This window comes from Lutjanus erythropterus, chromosome 17 (assembly GCF_056507025.1).
Source record: "Lutjanus erythropterus isolate fLutEry1 chromosome 17, fLutEry1.hap2, whole genome shotgun sequence".
NCBI lineage: Eukaryota > Metazoa > Chordata > Actinopteri > Lutjaniformes > Lutjanidae > Lutjanus > Lutjanus erythropterus.
In genome coordinates this window covers 16,269,641-16,293,543 of record NC_139333.1, presented here as the reverse complement: position 1 = coordinate 16,293,543, position 23,903 = coordinate 16,269,641, and the positions used below count along the sequence as shown (strand labels likewise).

General features: G+C 37.9%; 1 protein-coding gene across 7 annotated transcripts in view; it reads left to right on the top strand.

The window, feature by feature from the left end:
* Positions 1-7,652: 7,652 nt before the first annotated feature.
* The window catches only part of plce1 (phospholipase C, epsilon 1), a 100,935-nt gene continuing 84,684 nt past the window's right edge, over positions 7,653-23,903 (top strand). For 6 of the 7 annotated variants that reach the window (XM_084740522.1, XM_084740519.1, XM_084740517.1 and 3 more), the window contains exons 1-3: positions 7,653-7,789; positions 22,767-22,919; positions 23,057-23,144. The gene's annotated coding sequence lies outside the window, so the exon portion shown is untranslated. Of the gene's footprint in view, positions 7,790-16,667; positions 16,771-22,766; positions 22,920-23,056; positions 23,145-23,903 lie in introns of those variants that run through there. The other variant, XM_084740516.1, reaches the window with a different exon arrangement.

Below are 23,903 nucleotides of genomic sequence, written 5' to 3'. Positions count from 1 at the left end.
GCTGTACTGTCGGTAGTCACAGTAGTAATATTGCATCTGCTATGATCAGTGTTATTAAGAACATTATTAAGAAGCTTGACTTGAATTTCTAGAAAGCATTTAAGTAAAGGTAGAAAACTGCTACTACGACTCTGGCTATCTAAGATGCCCTCAACACTTGATGCGTGTCTCAAGAAATTAGTCACAACAGAGAAAATTAAATTCACTCTGTCAAACAGCAAGGGATTCTTTAAGAGATTTTTGGCAAGATGTTTTTTTTTGTGCAGTGGTTGTTCATGTATCTGTTCTTCTGTATTTTATACAACTTTTCAAAATCAGATGTTTCCAGTAATCTTAATTTTAGGCCTCAAAATGTCTAAGAATATCACATATTTTTAAATATCTTATAAAATGACTGAATTCTGAAGTTAACAATGGTTTTATAAAGTTGCATTAACTTTTGTCTTGCTTTTACATGAGATATCTGGAAAATTTGTATTGATCAGGCTGTAAAAACTACAAAGAAAAAAACAGCATTGAGTCAATAACCACTAATACAATCTGTGCATGTACTTTTTCAGCAGTATGGACATGAAATAGGTCTTAAATTGCATCAAAAGATCTTTAAAAGTCTTAAATTTAACTTGCTGAAACCTACAGAAACCCTGAGCACAGTGTAGCTCCCTACACATGTAATGAACCTTAACTGACAGCAGAGGGCAGGATGCACACAAATAAGGACTGAATTGTTGAATGCAACTTCACCTGAAACATAGGTATTGCAAGTAGTTGGGGTTTTATTGATGGTTTACAGTCATAAACTGAATGAATTATTTGCAATGTACAATGCTCATGTTCACAGTTCAAACAGTGATGTCACAAAATTGTACTTTATTTTATTACTTTATTCCACAGGGACAGTGCATATAGGTAATGTGATTGGAAATACGCCATACGAGTTAGCCAAAGAGGCTACACTCTTAGAAGTAAGGGTTTCAGAGGGGAACCCCTTTTTTTGAAGAAAGGGTTTGTAAAAGGTTCTTTGTAAGACAAAGGGTTTAATAAATAACTTTTCTAATCTGAAAACCCTTTTTGGAAGGAAGGGTTCTTCAAGGTTCTAAACAATCCTTAAAGAACTCTTTCATCAAAGGTTTATCAAGGGTTCTTAAGGGTTCTTTGTAGAACCCTTTGCTTGAGTTCTACATGAAACCCTTAGAATATTAAAAGGGTTCTCAGTGGAACTCCCTGGGTGAGTTCTTGTTACCACCCTTGTAAGTTGAAAAGGTTCTTGTTACAACCATCATACAGGCCTTTTTCCACTAACATGGAACTGTTCCAGTTCAAGCACTTAATTATGAACCATTCTGAGCATTTCCACCAAAAATAAATTGGTTTGAAATTTTAATCTGAAAAGTTGGCTCCCAGCTGGAACGGGGAAAGCGGAAAAAGGTTTTCCTTGGGAACCAAAATGGGTGGTTCCACTGGTTGTTGTACACTGTGCAGCTCCCTCTTTTGATGACATCTTTGATTACAACGGTTGCACTCAAAACTGGTGGAAACATGGGCTGTTTCACAAGATAGCACCAAGGTTCCAAGGATCTAGAACAGAACCAGATCTAATTTGGTGAAAAAGGCAGGGTTCTGCCAGAAACCTTACACAAGGGTTTCTCCTATGGAGACAAGCAAAAGAACCCTTTATAGTTCTAATTAGCGTATTTATTTCTAAGAGTGTAATGTTCATTTGAAGTCCCCTGACAGGCAATTAAAAGCACTGATGATAAGAACAAATGCACTGAATACAATCGATGTTAAAAGCAGTGAGAATATGCAGATAGAAACAGAACCTGCGCTACACAGACAAGAGAGAAAGCTCTTATCATATACAGAATCAATAATTATTTGATAAACAAACAACAAATGGCATAACAGTGCAATCAGCAAATAGCACAATAACAGTGTAAGGCCAGGTGAAGTATGGATGTTATGTACAAAGGCTGTGATAAGCAGGAGCGTCTCCTTTACTACTGATCCTTAATTTTCCATGTCAGTAAAAGCACCTGGTTTTTGAATGAGGTCTGGCTTAAAGTGCAACTTTCAAACCATAGGAAGAGATGTAGCAAATGTGCAAATGTGTGCTGCTATGCTTTTTAAAATGGCTGTGGATTATAACAAATTAATGTATGCAAAACAAGCTACATTAAAGCTAGGGGAATCAAAATTGTTTTGGAATTGTTGAGAAATAATTTCATAATAACCTTTCAGCATATTGTAAATCAAGTGGCAGAACTCGAATTCTGAACCTCCTCTTGGCTCTGTGTTCAGCCTTTAGGGAATCTGGCCTGTGACAGTAGACTTAAACCAATCACAGGTCTTCGCAGACTGGGCGTTCTTATTGGCTGTTCTACTAGTGCAGCTAGATAGAAGGGATGTCAAGGAAAGAATCAGCTTCTCTGGTGAGTACTGACAGTACTGACACACATGGGTCTAATCCACTGGTGTTTTTGGCCATGCTGAGTCAAACCGTATCGCCACTGATTTGCATCCCTATTACTGCTTTTATTGCGCCAAGCCACACCCGAGATGGACCCACTCTAAAGCGGGGCCAAAGCGAGTTGCCTCCAAATAGGATGCGGTCATGTCTCGCAGACTGCGGCCAAACCGTGACGAGCCTCCTTTTCTCCCACTCAAACAAGCGAGTGTTGTGGTACTAAGCTCATGTGTGTGCAGAAGAGCAGAGAGAAGACGATTTTAAAAGTCTGTTGTTCAGCTCTCCTCTGTTGCTGTTTGTACTGTCAGGTATCTGCTTTATTACACACAGCTGATGTCTATCGGTCTGCTCACTCACGATTGTCCTCAGAAGCTGAGGACAGAAAAAAGGAAACCTAATTCAGATGAATACCTACTGCAGCTTTAAGCACTATTTACCATTCTTAGCTGATGCTTGGCCCCCCAAGTGGAAGACAAAAATGACCTGATGATGTCTAGCATCTAGTCAAAATCTTTGTCTACATGAAAGCCTGTAGAGTTAAAATTTGCAGATGGATTCCTGTCAGATATAGATGGTTGACAGGAAGGAAAAGAGGTGAAATTTAGTGTACACTTAAGTAACTATCTCCACAGCAGTACATTGCGTATCTACTTTACTTGTACTTCTGCTGTTTCTCCAAACTGGGACGTGCCGACTGCCATCCAGTGTAGGTAATACACTGACTATGGATAAGCACCTCATACAAGTCCACTTCAAATAATCTGAACTATCCCTTTATGAGACTCACTTTGGATGAGGAAATACAAGTTTGTACTTGTACTCTGAGATAAGCAGATAAGCTCAGAGGTGTGTGTACATAGTCTAAATAGACTGTGTATTATCACTATACCTAATTTATACTGTATTGATACTCTCACATGCACACATGCAGTCTGTATTAATCAGATAGGCCTACATATCTCAGCCTGTGCACCTGTGCAAAAAATAAAGATATGCTGGGAAATTGCCATGCTAACATTTTAGTAACAATTCCCTACCGTCATATAAAATGTGACAATCATGATAGTGCAGGGCTTGTTCGTAGGGAGGAGATGTGACAATGGTAAGTATGTCACTGTGAGTGCATGCCGGTATGTAAAAACGCGCGATAACGCTGGAAAGGCCTCACGCCCTCCTCTTTTTTTATCAGCGTGCTGGGGATTCCCAAAGGTTTGCATGCTCCTGGGTGGAGGAGAGTTGGAGGAATGGAAGGGTTGCACATTCCTGACACATGGCATCAGACTTCCCATCAGCGGAGCGGGAGGGAATTGGAAAATTATCCCTCTTTTTCCAAGTTGTAATAAATGAAGTTATAGGCTGTGAAGTGGAAAAGGGCATCTCTTTCAAGCACGTGCGCTCGCTGTCTCGGGGGCGGGGCAGTGGTGCGTTCACAGGCGGAACAACTGCAACCCACTTTCTCTCGTAGGGGAGACTGGGGACGGTTGCAACACTTTTTGCATTTACCGCAGTTAATCAGAGGCTATTTCGACCAGACCAAGTAGATCTTTATACATTAAACTTACATCTGTCTACTAATTACCCATACAATTTAAAACTGATTACATATGATATATCATTCACAATATAATACTTGATATGAAGAAGGTAGACGTGGAAGGTTTCTAAAATGCAAAGATTCAAGATTATCTAAAGAAGAAAAGCTGCTACTGAAGTAAGTTGCCTTTAAAGTTTGCATTTTCTCTGCTTTGTTGTTTTTTTGTCTTGCTTTTAGCTTTTGTTTTTAATGATCTCAAACCTAATTTTAATGTTCCTTTAATGTTTTTATTTTAATGTATTTTCAAGTTCTTGTAAAGCACCTTGAATTGCCTTGCGTATGAATGATGCTATATAAATAAAATTGCCTTGCCTTGCCCTTACTGTTTTATTCTGGTTCATTTATTTAGTCATATTTATTATATAACAGTTATTGAGTTTTGTTTGTTTATGCATAGAACACACACATCTAAATTGAGTTAATGTGCAGATGTTACAGATGTTATTCAATCTCTTTATATTTAAATGTGAGACAGAAACTGGAATAGTTTGCAAATTAAACACATTTATAATGCAAAATTGTAACAGCTACTTTATATTGAAATACTCTATTGTAGTTTGTTTTGATATTGCTGCCTAGTCCCCGTCCTATATCAGCTATGACAGAGCATCATATAACTAAGTAAGTTTTGATTAATTCATACATAAAGTCAGGACAGTTTGTCAAAAGTATTGCTCATGAAAGAAACAACTTTCATATGTCAAATACAAGTTGTTGGGTTTTTTTTCAATATATGCAGCAGTACGACTGTGACCACTTTGCTGATTGGAGGAATAAGAGTTGCCGCAACCATCCCCTGTTTCAACCGCCCCCAGTCTACCCAAAGAAAAGCCATTTTGCAATCAGGAGAACATTGACACATATCATGTGCATGTTGCTTGTGAAACTTCCCACTGCCAAGTAAATTCACTGAAGACCTAAATTTTATTCATCTGCTGATTGAACCTGTTCCAGACAGAAATCTGGCTGATTCAGATGAGGTAAGGCATGTCTGGCTCTGCTCTGGCACATTATGGGCCAGGCCTGGACCACGCATGGCAGCTGACTGAAGATGATACAAGGTGGCTCTCACACTGGGGCCAATCTGCACTTATTTTGTCAAGGAGTCAGAATCGTCTCTGTAACTGGCTCCTCAGTTGAGACAAATATGCGGACATAACAAGTCAATATAACACTGGACACATGAACTCTAAAGTCTGTAGTGAAATGCTGTAAAACAATTAGTTTTTTGAGCTATAGCAATCAATGTATGGAGTATGCTACATAAAGTGGACCACTGGCTGTGGTGTTTTAGCCAGACATTCCAATGTGGTGACACACAGACACACACTCACACACACACACACACACACACACACACACACACACACACACACACACACAGTACCACAAAGTAGCCCAGAGCCGTAGTTATTGTCCTCCTGTCCACAGCTCAGTTGGCTACTGTGAAACGGATGCTGCATTCAGGTGCTGTTGGATATATTGGGGTTAGACTTAACATTATATGAAATACTCATGAGAGAAGCATGATTAAATGCACATATCTTGTCACATTTAAAACAAAAATACTGAATTGACGTTCAAAGATATATTATGCCCAGGGTTCGAATTACACAGTGGCTTTGGGGGGAGCGTCACATGCACACACATTGCATAATCTATCTCGTCACCTCCAAATACCCATCCAGTGCAGTGCAAAGTGAAGATGCACCATATGCACAGAAAACAACCAGTTCTCCTGCTTAAATAATGCTATCTGTTTCTAAAGTTTTCTGAGTGTCACTTTATTTGTGGTTGTTTAATTAAAAAACATAAATTAGGAATATTAGGAATATGCACAATATAAACAAATTAATTACCACCTTAAAACTACTCAGGGTCTCTCTACATGAGAGATAAAAGATTACATAATTATCTAAGACCCACACCTCACTAGATCTTGTATTTTAGTGGTCCAAATTCCTGAACACATTTGCAATTGATCAAGGTACGAAAACAATTGAGATGCAGTGAGCCTGAGGCATTGGGGGCTCACAGCTGTTGCTTATTTTCCTAAGTTGGTAATTGACTCCTACCTAACATTACATAAGCTACTGGGTTCTTATGGTTTCTGAGCTACAAGCTACAAGCCTGCAAAATACCTGTGGCATTCATTGTTTTACTACTTTATAACAGCTGTACAGTGGCCTAAATGCTATTTGCAACAGTTTAATCCATGACCAGATGTGCTGCTTTTTGCAAGAAATATGAAAAGGAAATACAGCTACAACAAACACTTGGAAACTACTAATAACAGGGAGTGCCAGTCTGGATGCATTCCTACTGATACCCAAAGATAGGCTGATTGCCAGACAGGTCACAACAGATAAAATAATCCATCACACTCTGCAGCACACCCAATCATTTTTGTCAGCATGCTGTGCTAACCTCACCTCTAACCTACATAGTCTGCTGTGTTCTCGTAAATCAGCAGCATAGAGATATTACGAGCTAAGGGGCACAATGAAAATATGTATTTTTGAAGTTAGATAGGCATTATACCAAGATTTGCCTCTCAGCACTGGTAACAAGTTGTTGCACCCTAGTTATCCTACATTTGTCCCACATTTGTTGGGATGCGGGCACCCTAATCTAGCAGCATGTCAGTCCACGTCTATTTTACCTGGCTGGGACAGTTCCATCTACCAGCCTACGTAGGCCTATATACATTTATTTGAATTCAAATGAAAATGAAAATTCCAATGCAAATTTATAAGAATAAAATTTTTGTCTGTTACATCTGATTTCCCATGAGGCTGCAGTCAAACCTTCAGTCTGTAAAATCGTATATATGTGCATGACTGTCTAACCCTAATCCTAATTTTTAGGCTTTAAGAGTCAAAACTAAATATGCAAACATATAAATAATTATATAATTAAATGCTTAAATAAATTAACAAACAATGATTATTTAATGCATAACTGTTACCATTAGCAATAAACCTCAAAAAGTAAATGAGACATTAAATATATGAATGTGAAATGTATGTATGTATTTATTCATTGTTCAGTCTCATTCCTAGAACATCACTTACCCACATTTTGGGTTGGTAAAGAATCCTGAGCACAGCAAAAATAATAACAAAATAAGAAGGCACTGGTGGCAGGTGGGGGTCTTTGCAGGTGCAGGTGCTGCCACACACTTCTGGTAGGTTGTGAGTGATGACCATTGAGAGGAATTATTTTTGTATTTTTCATTGTTTTTTGGGAAAGCCCTGCACAGTTTGCCTTTAAATAAATGAATATATATATATATATAATTGTATGATAAAATGCTTCATATATTAATTTATTTATTTACATTTACATGTTTTCACACAGATTACATAATTGTTTATTTATTTAAGCTTTATAATAATTATATATTTATTCTTTATTTAGGTATTTAATTATATAATTATGTATGTTTCTTTATTACAAGTTTTGGTCCTTACAACAACACCAAACTTAATTTGTCTTTAATGAGTCTTTCGAGTGTGGAACTGAGTTTTCCGAGGAGCACCTGAATGCATCAGAGCAGAGAGCGGCGGGCTGCAGAGAGCATGAGCAGCCGCATCAACTGTCTCCGCTCGAGACGAGAGCTGTGTGGAGGAGCGAGTCAGTGAGCGACAAACTGAGCACAACATGTGTTGAACTACTCAGTGTGTGGAGTTTCTGTGGATGATAACTGGATTTAACAACATTTGTCGGTGAGTTTGTGTCAACACGTCCGCATACTGTCACGTCAACACACGTAAACACCTTTTTCACTGGGACTGCCTTGCACGAGTGTCGGGACTGAACAGCGGTTTGGTTGTAAAGTTGATGACAGTGTTTAGTAGTTCCCAAACTCCTCCAGAAAGTCACCTGAAATCAGTCTAATGCTCATGTTTTTTGCATTCACTTGGGTTTGTCCGGTAGTAGAAAGGAATGTAGGTGAAATGTGATGGTTAGCTTGACTCTGTTTCAGCCGGGACACTGGCAACTGAAATCACCTCCTCCCAGCTCAAACAGACTGAATGGGGTTAACCGCTACATTTCGGGGTTATCTTGAAAGCTAGCATTGAAACTATTGTCTGCCATTGTAGTTTCTGTGCTTGCTTCGAGGTGCATGACTCTGCACGACGGCTGTATCGCTGTCAAAGTTGTGTGTTTGTTGACACTGAATATTAGTGTAAAAAAACAAACAAACAAGATAAATGGGATATACGTTCATTCACGTTGAACTGCATTGGCGCATGTTTGTTTTTTAGGTTGACAGGTCAGGTTATTGTTTTCTTAGGCAGATTTCCTCAGGCATCCCCGGGGGTTTGTTACTTTAACTCTTTTGTGCGTGATGTTGCAGTGACGGTTGCTTCAAACTAAAGAGGTTTGTCAGTCCTAGATAGAAATAAAAGGGAAATACAGCTCAGATGAAACAGATCAAGATCAGAAAATCACTAACAGAAGGGCAGGAAAAGGCACATGGGCAACTTATGAATAAAATACAGTCCATATGACATTCTGACACACACTACTGAAATAACAGGACATATTTACAGAGCAAAGTGAGAGTCAACAAGTAGAAAAGACAGCTGAGATGTTCTTTAAAGTGTATTATCCTAAAATTACAGTACTTTTACTGAGTGGTTTATTTCTATGTACAGCCTTCCTTTTTTGCATTGTGCATATTTATTCAACTTCCAGTCAATAGCTGATCTGTGCTCCAAGGCATATTGAGGCAGCAGTTGGAGAGAAGGTGTGGTGATGTCTTGAGATAGAAATGTGGAGCAGAAAGGGATGGGAGACTGGTTGGACTTGTTATTTTCTAACTTTCTGTTCTCTGAACTGGTGCATCCCCACCTCCAGTAAACCCAGTGGGCACTTCCCATTTGTTCAGCTGTGGCACAGCTCCAGACTTTGTCTTGATGACATCATGTGTCTGGGTTTAGAAGAGTGTTAATTGCGACCACAATTGACCTTTGACCTTTAATCTAAACATGTAGCAATTGTGGGAGTCATTCTTTTTGCCACGTTTGTTAACTGGCTGCTGCACTTTGATCACCTTTGTTTAGAAATTAAAGGTGCCCGTAGAGTTTTTGATTACAATAAGTCTCACCAACACACTTTGCACTGGTCCTTGTAGTCAAACAAATGCGATGAGTGCATTTAAAAAAAAAAAAAAAAAAAAAAAAAAAAAAAAAAAAAAATATATATATATATATATATATATATATATATATATATATATATATATGTATATATACATATATATGTATATATATATATGTGTGTATATATGTATATATATATATATATATATATATATATTTGGGCTTTTTTTATGCCTTTAATGGCAGGACAGGTTGAGTGGGCTAAGGGCCACAGGTGGGAGTCAAGTGCATTTCAATGTCAAAGTTTTCCAATATTTTTAATCTTGCCTTGTTTACATCCATGTTTATTAGGACTCCTCTCCTTCCCTGCCTTTTGCTGGCCCATTGCTATCTCTGCTTATTTGCATTTTACTTCTACCAGCTGTTGCTATAATTTCAACAACCTATGTTCTATGATCTCATTAGTGTCAGTATGTGCTCACAGCTATATTACCTGAGTGTGCTCATAAAAGCTGTAAGAGATCACAAGAAGACCATTCTTTTGGGATATGAAACTGGCGGCAGTAATGTGTACTGTATTATCTGTTTAGTTGTGCATGAATGTGAATCCCCATCCTTGTCTAGGAATAGATAAGTTTTTATTGATACCAGTACCATACCATTATCAATTCCACTTATCATTTTGATTCTTTATTGATTCTTTTATTGATTCCTAATCAGTTTTCAAGCTGGCTGTAGTTTGAGAGCTCATCATCTAAAATGGATGAAATGAGAGAATATTTGTACAGCAGTTGTTTCATTTAGGTTTGCATAGGCAAAGAAAAAAATCTGCTAAGCCTGGCTGTGTAGCTATAATGTTATAACTTAGGACAGTGTTTCTCAAACTTATTACATCAGGTACCACCTCAGAAAATATACTACCACACGGTTTTGCACTGTTTGGTTGTAGCAGGTGCTGTGGACAATTCACTGGCGCTTCTTAAGTTTCACTGTCGTCCACTTCATTTTGATAATGACTGGTAATCATGGATGATGTATGCACACGCTACATGCGAATTTATTTTGTTTTTAAAAAATATTTATGATGTTACATGTACATATACCACAGTTGTATGTACATATACCTCCTTATTGTTGACCCCTGTAGTTGTGGTAATATTAACAGTTCTGATACTCAAGTGGTTTTCCCCTCAGGTATTAACAATTACAGCTGCACAGCATGCACAACAAACAAACATGTTTTCTTTCATCTGAAGAACAAGATTTTCAGGGTAGGGCATCTCTGCAGCACTATTGTTTCACACATTGTTCCTTTTTCAAAAAGAATTGTGATCTGGTTCTGGTTTGGCGATTTGGATTTTGTACTTGGCCATATTGTTATTTTGATGCACTTGCAACTAATTGTGCAGCCTTATAAACGATAATATATTCATCTGCATTTAATTCAGTCTTGCATACAGACAACATGTGTAAACATGATCAGAGTTTAGGGAAAGGAAAAAGCACCGAAGAAAGCAATTGCTGTGTGTAATAATTCAGATATATAAGCCAGATCCCACGCAACAGACTGCTCTGGCTTCAGTGTTGAAAACAGGTTTCCCTCAGCTCAAACTCTCTGATATGAACTTATTTTGACTTTCTCTGGGCACCACCTGGGAATTAATGCATACTTTAATGGCATTTTGGTGAAGGCATATGTGATTGCCATGTGGTTTGATTATCTTGAGTCTGTCCCCAAAAATTCAATGTGCTATTGAAACAAAAAATGGGTGATTGCAAAGAGCAAACTTCACATCCCACCTTGTTTGATTTTACAGCAACAATCATATGGTTTGTTGTATAAAAACCTTAAACTTCTGGCCACAGGATCACAGTGAAGGTTTAGCACCATTTGCAAAGTGTGATATGGACATGGCTTATCATCATTTCTACACTTTTGTTGTACCTTAACACTGTTTTTGTTGTTATAGACACACATATTCCCAGATTGTGGCACTCATCTAATTCTATTCTTCAAGTTCAGCAGTTTGCCCCTTGTGAATCATCGTTCTGTCTCTTCGTTAACGACATACACTAGCATTCACACACTCATCTGCCGTGAAAATACAGTCACCCTCTCTTGAGTCAGCTCTCTCCCTCTGTTGTTACACTAATGCACACACAAACAGATACACACACACTCACACACACACACACACACACACACACACACACACACACACACTGTTTCTCTGCAGTTTCCACTGGAGTCTCTGTCTGCCCTGCCCTCTAATCAAAGCCATATGTTCTCCAGGTCCCTTGCATGAAAAGTCTGTTCTGTTTGCAGCTTTTTTCCCAGTGTAACCAGCCTCTCACTTTATTACTGGCAGAGGGAGACCGTGTTCAAAACGAAAGGTAACCTACAATGGTCTGCAGGTTAATGTTTCCTCCTTTTAACATTCTTTTCTTTTTTAATAATTTCTTTCATGGTCTGTTTGAGGCATCATCTCCATGGTGATACAAAATTTGGTAATGGGTTAGTTAAATCCTTTGTATTTGCCTGTTTTGCAAGTAGTTGTTTAAGTATTTATGAGCTCTCCTGGCGACTGGTTTGATTCTTGAATCAAAGTCCTCCTAGCCTTGATCGTCCCTTGACAGATCAGAGTGTTAAAGATTTTCTGGGTGTGTAGCTCACATCGTCTCTTCAGATGAATCAGCTGTCAGTCTTTATAAAAACATGTGGTCCAGGAGGCCAAAATGAGGCTACTCAAACTTATTAATCTAAAAAACCTCACCAGTTTGGCCCCATTATGTGACCATGACTAATATAAATATAACCACTCTTGTTATGTGGGAGCCCCACCAGAAACTGGCATGTGACTCATTTTGGATCCCAACCCAAAATCTTTTAATATGCTAATACTCCCTTCAAATGAAAGATAAAGTACATACTTTAAATTCTCCTAATAAGGGGGGATGCTGTGCTGTTTATCTGGTTATGGATAAAGTACAGTTTCCATTCAGCTGAAATTTACAGGCCAGCCGATGGAAAGCGGTTTTCCATCACTTCTTCACCACTTGAGCTGTGATTCTCTGCCCAAAGCTGGCTGGGTTCAACCCACTGGGTTTGGGCCAATTCAAGCTCTTTGAATTTGCTCAAACTTGAGTTAGGTTGGGATTGAAGGCACAATTTAGGCTACATGCTCCCATTGTAAAAATCAATAATTAACAGAGGTATACTGTATACAGCATGTAATTAAATTTCTTTAGCTAACCTTTTAGTATTTCAAGTTTGTTGCTGATGGTTGACGTCCATGTTTAACTTAAGCCAGTATAGTTTTTGTGTCCATGAGTGCATGAGGGTCTGCTTGGGTGTGCGTGATGTAAATTTTGTCATCAGAGGGTGTATGCAAAGACACGTGGACATCCGCATGCCCATAATTTGTTGTCACCGCACAGACTTGTCTATGCGGCCACTACAGACTACTGCACATGTGGAACGTCTCCTCCAAGCAGACTACAGAAAGTAAAACTAATAGGCATCCATGGTGTCTGTAACTGTCTGTGAATGTGTTCATTTGGAGTTGTAATCCAGCCTATGGAGTACTTTCACACCTGGATCATGGTCTTGACCAAACAGCTGAACCTTGGGTGGTGATCTTGGTACAGATAAAATTTAATCATAGTTCGGTTTGTTTTTAGTTTGAAAACATTTTTTTTTTCCATAGTTTGGACTTTCAGATGAATGACAGGAACAGAGCACATGGGGAGAGGAGAACACCAAATGTTTAACTGACACTTGGCCCGGCATCTTTATAAAGAAGTTATTAAAAAAAGTCAGAAAAATTCCATCAGTTTTCACTTATCTTCCAAGAGGATGAAAGAGAGGATGTTGATTGACATTGGCATCACTTTTTCACATTGAAGAAGAAAACATCTTCTCTCTGCTGCTATGTGCAGTCATTTTGAAAAGAATGCAACAATCCAAATTAGTATTCAATTGACATCTGTTATCAGATGACTTTTGTTTTTATGAGTGGATTTTATTCTGAAACACAAAGATTTTTTTTTCCCAGCTGCACTGATCTCTCCCTTTATTTTGGTATTTGCGCTGCATGGCAAAATTCATCAGTTTCTTTTCAACTGCCACCAGTTTAAGGAATGTGATTCTATTGTAGTCATATGATGTGTCTTTTCTTCTCTGACCCCCTGTGTTAAGGGGGGGAATGCATGAAGAATGCACTACCATACTGAAGATTGAAAGAGAACAGCAGGATTTTCTTTACTTTTTCTTTATCTTAACTTATAGAATTTGATTCACATAATTATTTAGTATGTGCAAGCTCTCCACTGTGCACTGTGGTTTAAATACCCATGAATTGTCAAAAATTCTTCTTAACCAGCTTGTTTTCATGTGACATGTCGCTACGTCTCTTTATGCCAGCTCATTGTAGCTATGTTATACAGTTTTGTGTGATATTTTGATAATGTTTCAGGGAATACTTGTCAATAGTTAATATTTGACTGTAAGTTTATTTTGTACCAATAGCCAATCCGGTAGGAGTGTAAAAATACATCGACCTGGATCGATACATCAATTCCTTTTTCAGTCCAATATGTTCAATGTTAAGTGAAAATTTCGGTCTCTATTGTAATCTTTAGGATAAGGCCTTTATTTTGAAATTCCCCATGGCATAATATTGTCGAATTATAATGTAGTTGCTTTTTGTGAGCTGACATATATGTAATTGAATGTGTTAAATGGACACACTGACAATTGAATCAAATCCTAATCGTATCCTGGCAGATTTTGTGACATCAGCAAATATCATATTGTTCTCCAAAGAATTGATATAATGTTGTATCATGATGGAACTTGTTATTTGCACCCCTACGATCCAGTGTTTTTCTCTTAATTAAGACTGATAGCAATACTCAGTGTTTTATCAGTGCATCCCTAGTTAGTTTTTCCCTTGTTAGACCTTGTTATAGTCTTGACTCACTTGCCTATTAAAAGGAGTTTATTAAATTATGAATGGAAGTCACATCTGTGTCCTGTACAGTACCAACTATGTTTTGGTACTTTCTGTTGAAGTACCAGTCACCTTTTTGGCATCACCAAAGTATTTGTGTGTGAGGGGATAATCTTATTGAAACCACACTGCGTGAGTCTTTCTTTCCAGTTGGGTGACACTAGTTGGAGCGTCACTCTATTGTACTCACATGGCATGCCTTTCTTTCTCTGTGGCCCCTACACAACAGAAAAGGGGATTCCTTCTCTCCCTGACCTGCTTATTATGCTGCTGGAATGCTAAAGATCCAGTGCTGAATCTGAGTGTGAAGTATTTTGGAGGCTCAGGAGGAGAAATGGCATTTCAACTCAGTTTGAATTCAGCTTCCATTTGACACTTTTACATTTTCCATCTCATTTACTCTCTTACTTTCCTCATGCAAAGGTTATTGCCAGAAATTCATGGTGCTGCTTTCTATCTCGCTGATTGGGCTTTACTCCCCTTGCGCTTCATGTGAAGTTGGACCTAATCACATACCAGGCCGTGAGTCATCGTTCGGATGAGTTGTGAAATAATCCCTCATGAATGAACATTAGAAAAAGGCTTTTATGTGAACGTCAAGGCCCCTTGTTAAGGGGATAAACAATGATTTAGGACAGGGGTTCACAAACTATTTCAGTCCTGAGACACAAACTCATTAAAACAAAATGTTACTCATTTTGATTGACCACCCATGAGACAAAAGTTTATTGTACACTGGAGCTTTAGTGTTCAAATCCATTATTTCAATAACTGGTTGAATGACTCAACAACTGTGACCAATTTTGGAACTGTGTCAGATGTTGATTCAAATTAATCAATCAGATTATGAAGCAAAAAATTAATCAGTTGATTGAGAAAATAATCAGATTAATCAATAATGAAAATAAGTCTAGTTGCAGCCCTACTAGAGACTACTAGAAGAATCAGGAACCAGTTCCAGTTCAGTACCAAACTGTCCAATCAATCAGAATTGTATACAACTCATGTGGTTATGCTGCTGGAAACCTGCAACTAGAGATGAACTGATGATTTAAGTGACTAAAATGATCACAGTTATCAGTCTTATCGTATTGTTAAAATGTGCTGAAAATGTTAAGAACGTAATGATATGAACACAGAAATCATTTAATTAAGTTTTACACTGAAAACACCATTTGAAATCATATCATGTCTCCTTGCAATACCACTGTTTTCACTGTTCACAGTCTTTGATATCATTTCATCATTTTATTCATTTCATGTTTGTGAGATGCCTTTAAAATGAACTAACACTCAGTAAAACTTTAGACTTCACTGTTGTTGACCTGGCTCCATCAGAAGGCTGAATTGCTATACTGCACCACATTGAAATACTGTAACATGCCCTGTGTAGAAAGCAAAATTAGTAATACAAGGCGCAACTTAAACATTTTGCTCCACAACAAATTATATTGTAGCCTGAATATTCTCTGAATTGATGTATGGCAGTTTGGAAATAACCCTTTGAGATAAATGAGGGAACAACTGACACATAGTCCAAAATACAAAAAAATATACACAGCCCTGTTGTTAGACATCTGATTCCGATTATATCCCGTTTCTTCAGGACTGTCTGAAGTGCTGAGATCATCCCCGTTGGCTTTCATCAGCATGTGTTACACTTTATTGCAGCACGGGTAATGTTGGCTCTTGTTGGACAGACTACCCAACAGTTCTCTTTTACAGCACGATGAGCAGACAACTGTTTGTCCTTATGTCATCAGGTTTTTCAGTGGTGCAGTTGAGATCACAGTTTTTGTTGTCTTCTTTTGATGTATGCAAGATTTATATATAAAGCAGTACAAAAAACGTATTTAAACTTTTACAACTTATTCTAAAATTCAGATAATCTAGTTTCTCTGAAATAGTCTAAAACTGCAACTTGACATTTTTACACCCTCCTTTTTTTTCTTTTTTCTTTTTTTTTTTTTTAAACAGATTACACAAACAAGATTTAACATGCCAGTTTCAGAGACTAGGGGCTCTTGTCAGCTGATGGCCTCTGTTGCTGTTTTTTATGCTAAGCTAACTAGCTTCATATAACCCTGGGATAAACTTTCCTGGGGAAGGTAGATGTTTTAGGGCTATGGCCACTGAAGTGTTTGCCTTTCATGTCACCTTGAAATGCAGAGCTATTGGTGTAATATTGAGAAATAATCATCACTGCATAAAAAAAAAAAACCTTTTCAAACTGATTTAGGACATAAACCATTCATAATACAATATTTCATGAAATGAAAAAGCTATGTGTACTTGCAGCCTTTTGTTTTGTGCTGTAACTGTCAGATCGCTGTCAAGGGAAACATTTGTGTCAATAAATTTTGCACAAACATCCAAAGCACACTCTCATTGGCTGCTGAACTTGCAGGCTGACTGTAGAAGGCCCATCCCTTATGTCAGTCATTGTCTGTCTTGCACCCACACTCTTGTTCACTCTCTCCCTCGCTGTGTCTCTCACTCCGTTGACAACAAGATAGAGAGCAGGAATTCAGGATCACGTCGATTCGATTTATAAAACTTTTTACAAGACTTGTTGCTTACATTTATGTAAGTATTGTTGTCAAATATATAATTTTATATGTAGTGTTTTTGGGCTGGTATAATGAGTGCCATGTGCTGGCGAATATTACATTTAATACAAGTGAAGTAGAAGTGATTGGAGGTTTTCTTGGTCAGTGCACTTCTCACTCTGTGTGACCTGGTTTTGTGTGTGTGTGTGTGTGTGTGTGTGTGTGTGTCTGTCTGTGTTTGTAGCCCAAGGCTGAGATTTAGCCTGGAAGAGCCGTTTGCTTTTGTGGCCGGGGTCATAGTTCAGCTGATAACAAGAGCTACTTTGAACTGTGTTCAGTGTGTGTGCATGGTTGTTTTCTAGGTTTATTTAATGCAGAGATTTAATCCTTCTTTTCTGATTAAAAGTGTTGTATTTGTTAATTTCACCTTTTGAGGTAATCATATAGCAGGGCTGCTATGTTGTTGTAATGCTGAGAAGTTTTTTTTATTGCCTTTTCATTTGCTAAATACAGTCATGCAGTTTCAAACTAAATGAACAGCTGTAGCACATTTATATCAAACCTTACTTTAAGTCCACATGCTTGTATTCTCAGTAACCATGGTGTGGAAATGGTATCCTGCTGCTAATTTCAGAGTGTTTTTAAATTAGCTTGATGGCAAGCACAGCTGTCTACCGTGGCCACAGGCGCATGGATTCAAGATTTAAATTTACAGTGTGCAACCTTTTGCCTGGGGTAATCTGTGTTATGCTAGTGCTCTCCTCCTGACCCATAATTAGACTAGTTCATGCAACAACATGTCTCATGTGTCAATTTGTGTCCTCAAATGACATCAACTGTAATATGACAGCTAACATCTGCACAGCCACAACATTACCTGAAGCAGCAATTTATGAACAGATGGTTTCCAAACAGAAATTCAACGTTTCTACATGTTTTTAATTGCGCCTCGTCTGCATTTAGTTTTACTGCACTTTCATTTTTGCTCCCTCCAGTTGGTTGCTGTGACTTGCCTGTACTACACCTAATCTCTCTTTTATAACTACGCCCAAGCTCAGTGTCATGTTGGTGCCCATAACAAATTGTACATACCAAACTTGATTTGTGATTTCAGTTAATTAGGAATATAGGAATGTATGTACAGGTTGACAGAAAGGTGGAGTGTTATTAAGCTATATTATAGTGTATATTATTTATTCTTACTTTCAATATAAAAATAATAAAAGGAATGGTACATTTATGATTTGATGCCAAAAGGTTAGAGTTTCATACAGGAATGATAACAATAACGCAGCCACTGGGGAGAGATATTGTACAGTCACATGTAGTTGCTTAACGTTTTGTACTTTTGATACTGTATATCTGGTTTGACCTGTTAGATGACAGTGACACATGCAGGTGAGATTCTTCCTGTTTTGGACTGGGAGGTGGACTCTTACACCATAGTAAAGAACGGAGCATTCAAAAACTATAATCTGATTACTGAAAACTTGCTGATTAAGACACGGGCTCCTGAAAACTGCTCTTATTTTTGATTTGCTCAGCTGCAGTGGAGAGTTTTCCCACAGACACTAAATGATAGAGGTGAAAATAAATGTGCCTTAAATGTGTCTTTTATCTGTGGCATTTTACAAAAAGAAAAACAAACTTCAGCATGTCAGGTCAAATATCTTAAGGTGTCAGCTGTGTAGCTCCAGGCAAGTTATTCCCGTGTTTTGCAGTTTCCATCTGAGGTGTATTGTGCAATTGACGCATTGAAAACTGTTTACCTTGGAACTTGTAGTTAGCTTTTTACATTTGTTGGCTAACACAGAACATGTTTTAATATTTTGGTTTTGTTTTGGTATTCAGGCTAGGGGGACTGCTTTGGAGGGGGTGGGGGTCCTATGGTGGGAGCGGGTGTCCTGTGGCGAGGGCGGGGATCGGCCTGGGTGATAAAGCTAAAAAGTCTTTCACAATAGTGAAGTTTCATATTGGTTGATTAAGATCATTTTTGATGTAGCTCATGACTGATGACATGCTGTGTGCTCCAAAGGGTGGAAGTGGCTACAGTGATAAAACGTGTTCGCTGTATATGTCGTGAAGGTTTTCTTGCAGTTTACACACAAAACTGTTCTGATAGTTGTCCATCCATCCATATCCAGGGTTGTTGTGGTGGGAACAGGTTGAGCATGAAGTCCTTCTCTCTGGCAACTCTGACATGAAGGAGGACGGGTTCTTCTCCAAGCTCCCTCCAAATGTTACTCAGCCTCTGATAGCTATTGTCTGACTTATTAAAAAAAAAACAAAAAACATACAGGCAAGTTGATCTGTTTTATCTGCAGTTGCTGTGCCATGTTTCTGTTGCTGTTTCTTATGTGTCAATGGGGCAACCAAACAACACTCCTGTTAAATGATCGGCTCCCTGTGATATGATATGCTGTATGAGCCTGGGATATTCGTAATGTGTTTTCATGGTGGGTTGCTTTTAATTAATTTAGGTGAAACTATTGAACATTTTATCGAACTTCTTTCTTATCGCTATTGATGACGTGTCTGTCGATGATAAATATTGATCATTTTTATCACCCAGGCCCAAAACAAATACATAATTTCAAAATAAAGGTCACTGAAGATAAAAGTGTGAACGTTAAAAATTCACAATATAAAATAAATGAAATATATATGAGGAAAGGTCATATCTAGAGCCAGTGCTTTGGTTTGTCTGTTCTGGGCTACTGTAGAAACACGACGGCATCTGTGGAAGAGGACCTGCACACCCACAGTTATAAAAAGCTCATTGTAAGGTAACAAAAACACAACTCTTATTTTCAGGTGATTATACACTAATGAAAACTTACTCATGATTATTATACTCCATTTCTGCAATATTCTGCAAACAAACCCCTGTAAATTTTACACTGGACCTTATAATTATATTTCTTTAAATAAGAAAAGATAAATTTTATGATACCATGTAGGGAAAATGAAATGCTTTAAAAATTTTGTTTTTATTCAAGAGAGGGCATTGATTTATTAAAGATAAATGTTATGCACATCCCATGATCACCAAACCTGTCTTCTCTGATTTCCCACATTGGGTTTTTCAAAGGCAAACCTTTGTTTCATAGTTTCCATCAGCCTCTTTTTGCAGTGTTGATGTGCTCCAGAAAATGTGGTAAAACTGTTTTCCATTAAGTATTTTTGCATGATTCTTAAGTAGTAGCATTATATTGATTATTAAAGCCCCTGTGGAATAAAATTACTTAACGTAACAACCCTCACTGGCCTACCCAAAAATTACATTTTTGCTAGACGTGAATTTGTTTCTGGCAAATTCAGAATCTTGGCAAGTCTCCTATTAAACAACAGGATTGGCTTATTGTTTTAAAACTGTCTCAGTAAATCTATTTAGCAATAATGATTGCCTGTGGTGTAATGCTGGACTCTGCTGCCATTGTAGATATGTGGAACAGTGTTGTGGTATTGAACAAATGGAGCATAAATCAAGCAGATCTGTCTCTAAATCTCCCATCATCGAAGGTTATCTGTTTTGAGCTATAAGTCATCAGTCAAAAGGCTACAGCTGAGCTGCAAAGCAGAGGAAGTTGTATGAGGGACGGTTAGATGTCACTGTTTTCTTATGAATGGAGCACTTGTCTTTATCATCCCTTTAGCTGAATTTCTGTCTGTGTGAATATAGCATAGAGCCTTGAAAAGAGGCTGCAGACATCCAGCACAGACACCTTGATATATGTGTGTGCTTTTTCTTCCCTATTTGTTTTTCTCTGTCTCTCTGTCTCTCTCTCCCAAACACACACACACACACGCACACACTTGATGTGTAGCCGGTCCTCCCTCTCCGGGTCGGTCCCACATTCCAGCTGTGGCCCACGCATTTTGGCAGGGAATTAAGGGCTGTAGACACTCTAATTATGAGGTTTGGGGCACTAGTTTTTTGGATTTATTCACCGCTGGCCACCATGACGAGACCAGAACCGCACAATTAGTATGCGTGCATGTTGTGGGTGAGTGTGTCTGTTATGGATGTATTTCATGCAAGCAGGGTGCATAACTAGTCTCTGCCGAGCTATGATTTATTCGTCTACCAAAGGTTGATATAGACAGAATAAATGGAATTAATTCTTTTTTTTTCTGTGATATTGGATAAGAGACTATATTTCCTATTGATCATAGAACTGTGTGTGATGAAAGCCAGCTACTGAAAATTAACTGTTCAGATTCATAGAGATCATTGCCATTTCTCTTTTCCAACTGGCGTTCTACTCAGTTAAACTCTGCATAATTGGCTCCTTTTTAACAGTGCAAGTTTGCTTCAAGATGGCTGGAAAATATTAAAATGAGAAGCTGTTTGTGATGGCCTAATTGTAATCACAATACTTAGATAACATTAGTGATGGCTTGTGTTATAGGAAAAATGGCAACCTTTGTTTGTATGAAGTCTGTATGTATTCACCAGCATTGCAGCTTCAAAGCATTTTGTTACATTACCCACTGATAACAGTGAAATGAGTCATGATTGCACACACATCCTGGAATCATTAAGATTTGTTCCCATAAATTGTGATTGTATAAAGAACACACCACCATATGTATAAAATATGTACTATTTATAATAGTTAGTAAAGAGGTGACAGGACTCAGGAGGAGAGACAGATGAAGAATGATATGCAACAAAAGCTCTTGGTCAGTGAATTGGGGATGCTCAAATTCATGGTCACTGGCTTAATCCCTAAGCCACCAGGGTGCCCTAATTCTAAAGGTTTTCTTTTTTTTGACATTGGCACCCCATCATAGAGAGCTTGCACTGAACTTTTCAGGATACCAGTTGAAATGCACCAATTCAACACAGTTTTTCTTATCTTATAGAGAATGTAAGTTTATGGTGATTAATAACGATGGAATATGGAGTAGGGATGCTCAATATGTTTTTTTTTCTTTTTTGCATCTGAAACCATTAACCGATAATTACCTGTTTCTCACAGTAGATACTTTAGAAGATTGTTTTTTTGTGTTTTTAAAAGAAGTTTATATACGTACTTTATGCACACCTGAGGGTAAGAAAGGCTCAGTTGTAGTGATCAAAGATGGATGATTTAATATTTCATATCCCAGACTGAACCAAACTGAAGCAAACTGACTGAACAGCTCAGATTCTTCAAATGTTCATTTAGTTTTCCTAGTAAGGTACATAAAAACACTTAACAAATGTGGATTTGGATTATAAAGCATTTAGCTGAAGAATTCAAATGAAATGTTTTGACATAATCTGTCAAATCAGATATTATTATATCTGATATTTATTGGCTATAATGCCATTATTATAATAACATTATCAGTAGATAATTTATCAGCCCTAACATTTATCATGCAACCCTAACAATCTAATTTTTAGTCCACATGGTAAGCTGTTAATTATTGGTACTTTGGTAGTGTGGTGATGATATGACTTGAAGTGTTCCCATGGAGTTAATCCAAGACGCAACATATAACCTCTGAGTGGTGATAGTCCAAACATGTGCTCAGTTATTGAACTATTCCACATCCTACAACTCATACGTCATCTCAGGAAATGGGAATAAATGTATTATTTATAGTTTTATTCTTATTGCCCCAGAAAATTGCTAGTTTGGAAGGGTGTAAAATGAGTGTTGTTCCTTCCCACTTAAATTCAGTATTTGTTGTTTCAGTTGTTTCAGTCACAATGGCTCACCCTCTGTCTGGTGATTTGAGTTGAATAGTTATAGATAAGAAAGCTGATGTGATGAAAGAAGAGAGAACGGAAGGAAGGAACTGAGGAAAATTGTAATCTTTTAAAGTTAGTAAAAGTGTCTTTCAGTTTCTTTATGTATTTGTATTGGTCTTGAACTTTCTAGCTGCCTCATTCTCACCCTATCCTGTTTGAATACGTTTTAATCGCATGAGAGTTAAAAATTTATGTTGTTGTAAATTATAGATTCAATGGCAATGACTCATAAAAACCAGGTAAATAATGACTAGTGTGTCTGTGTTCTCTCTCTTTGTCTCTCTCAGGGCCTGCAAGTGGATAACTATGCCACAGATACATGTCAGGACCAATCAGAGCTAGCGCCCACAGGCACACACATGGCCCTGTAAGCTGTGACTGTACTATCAAGGAAATTCCTCTGTCCTCCAGGGTCACCACCGTGGGTTCTCTATCTGCTGGTTTGTACAGCTGCACAAGCTTCTGTTTCCACAACACACACACACACACACAAACACACACAGAGCACACTCTGTATGGACATGCTGTCTTACTTACTTAAGAGGTCACTGGAAGCTGAAGTTATTATTTCCCCCAGCACAGGCCACAGACCATGAGGGCACGCTGAAATTGAAAAAAAAGCTTGGGTCTGTTGTCATGACCTGAAGACCTCTGTCATCATTTAAGTAAGTATTTTCATCTCAACTAAAACACAGAAGGTTTGATACTAACTGATGATGAGTTAGGATGAGATTATTAAAGGGATAGTTTGGATTATTAGAAGTGGAGATGTTTGAGGTATTTATCGATCAGTCAGTGTATCACCTACAGTAGATGGCAGTCGGCACACCATCAGTTTGAAGAAGCAGCAGGAGTAATAATAAATAATGTGCTACTGTGGACAGGGTCTTCAGCAAAATGTATTTTAGCCACATAAAAAAAATCTATATCAGTTTAAGTGTATGCTATATTTAGCATATTTTCACTACTTAACCTTGCTGTCAGACAGCCTTCTCCAATAGGAAACTGCCATTATATTAGCTACCAGACTCCTTTGGGAAATTATGTGATTTTATCTCACAGAACATGGGAGTTGCTGGTCCACTGCTGCCTCAAACAATTAGTCTATGTTATTGTATACACTGGCGTTTGAGCAATGGAGAAGAGAACTTGTGTTTTTTTTCCCACTCTCTAATCACAATAACTTTGCTTTTTTTTTTTTTAAACATTTCATTTCAAGTTCACAATCACAATAAAATCAAACTCTGGTAGCATTTTGACCTTCAATTCTACTGTTTTTTTCCCACTGAAACTGCACAGCTAACCAACACAGGCTGGTAACAAGTTGCGGTGACAAAATCAAAATGCAAAATTAGTATGGAAATTCAGTGTATCCTGATGAGTTATACTGATGTCACATTGACAAGAAGAATGTTGACAGTGAT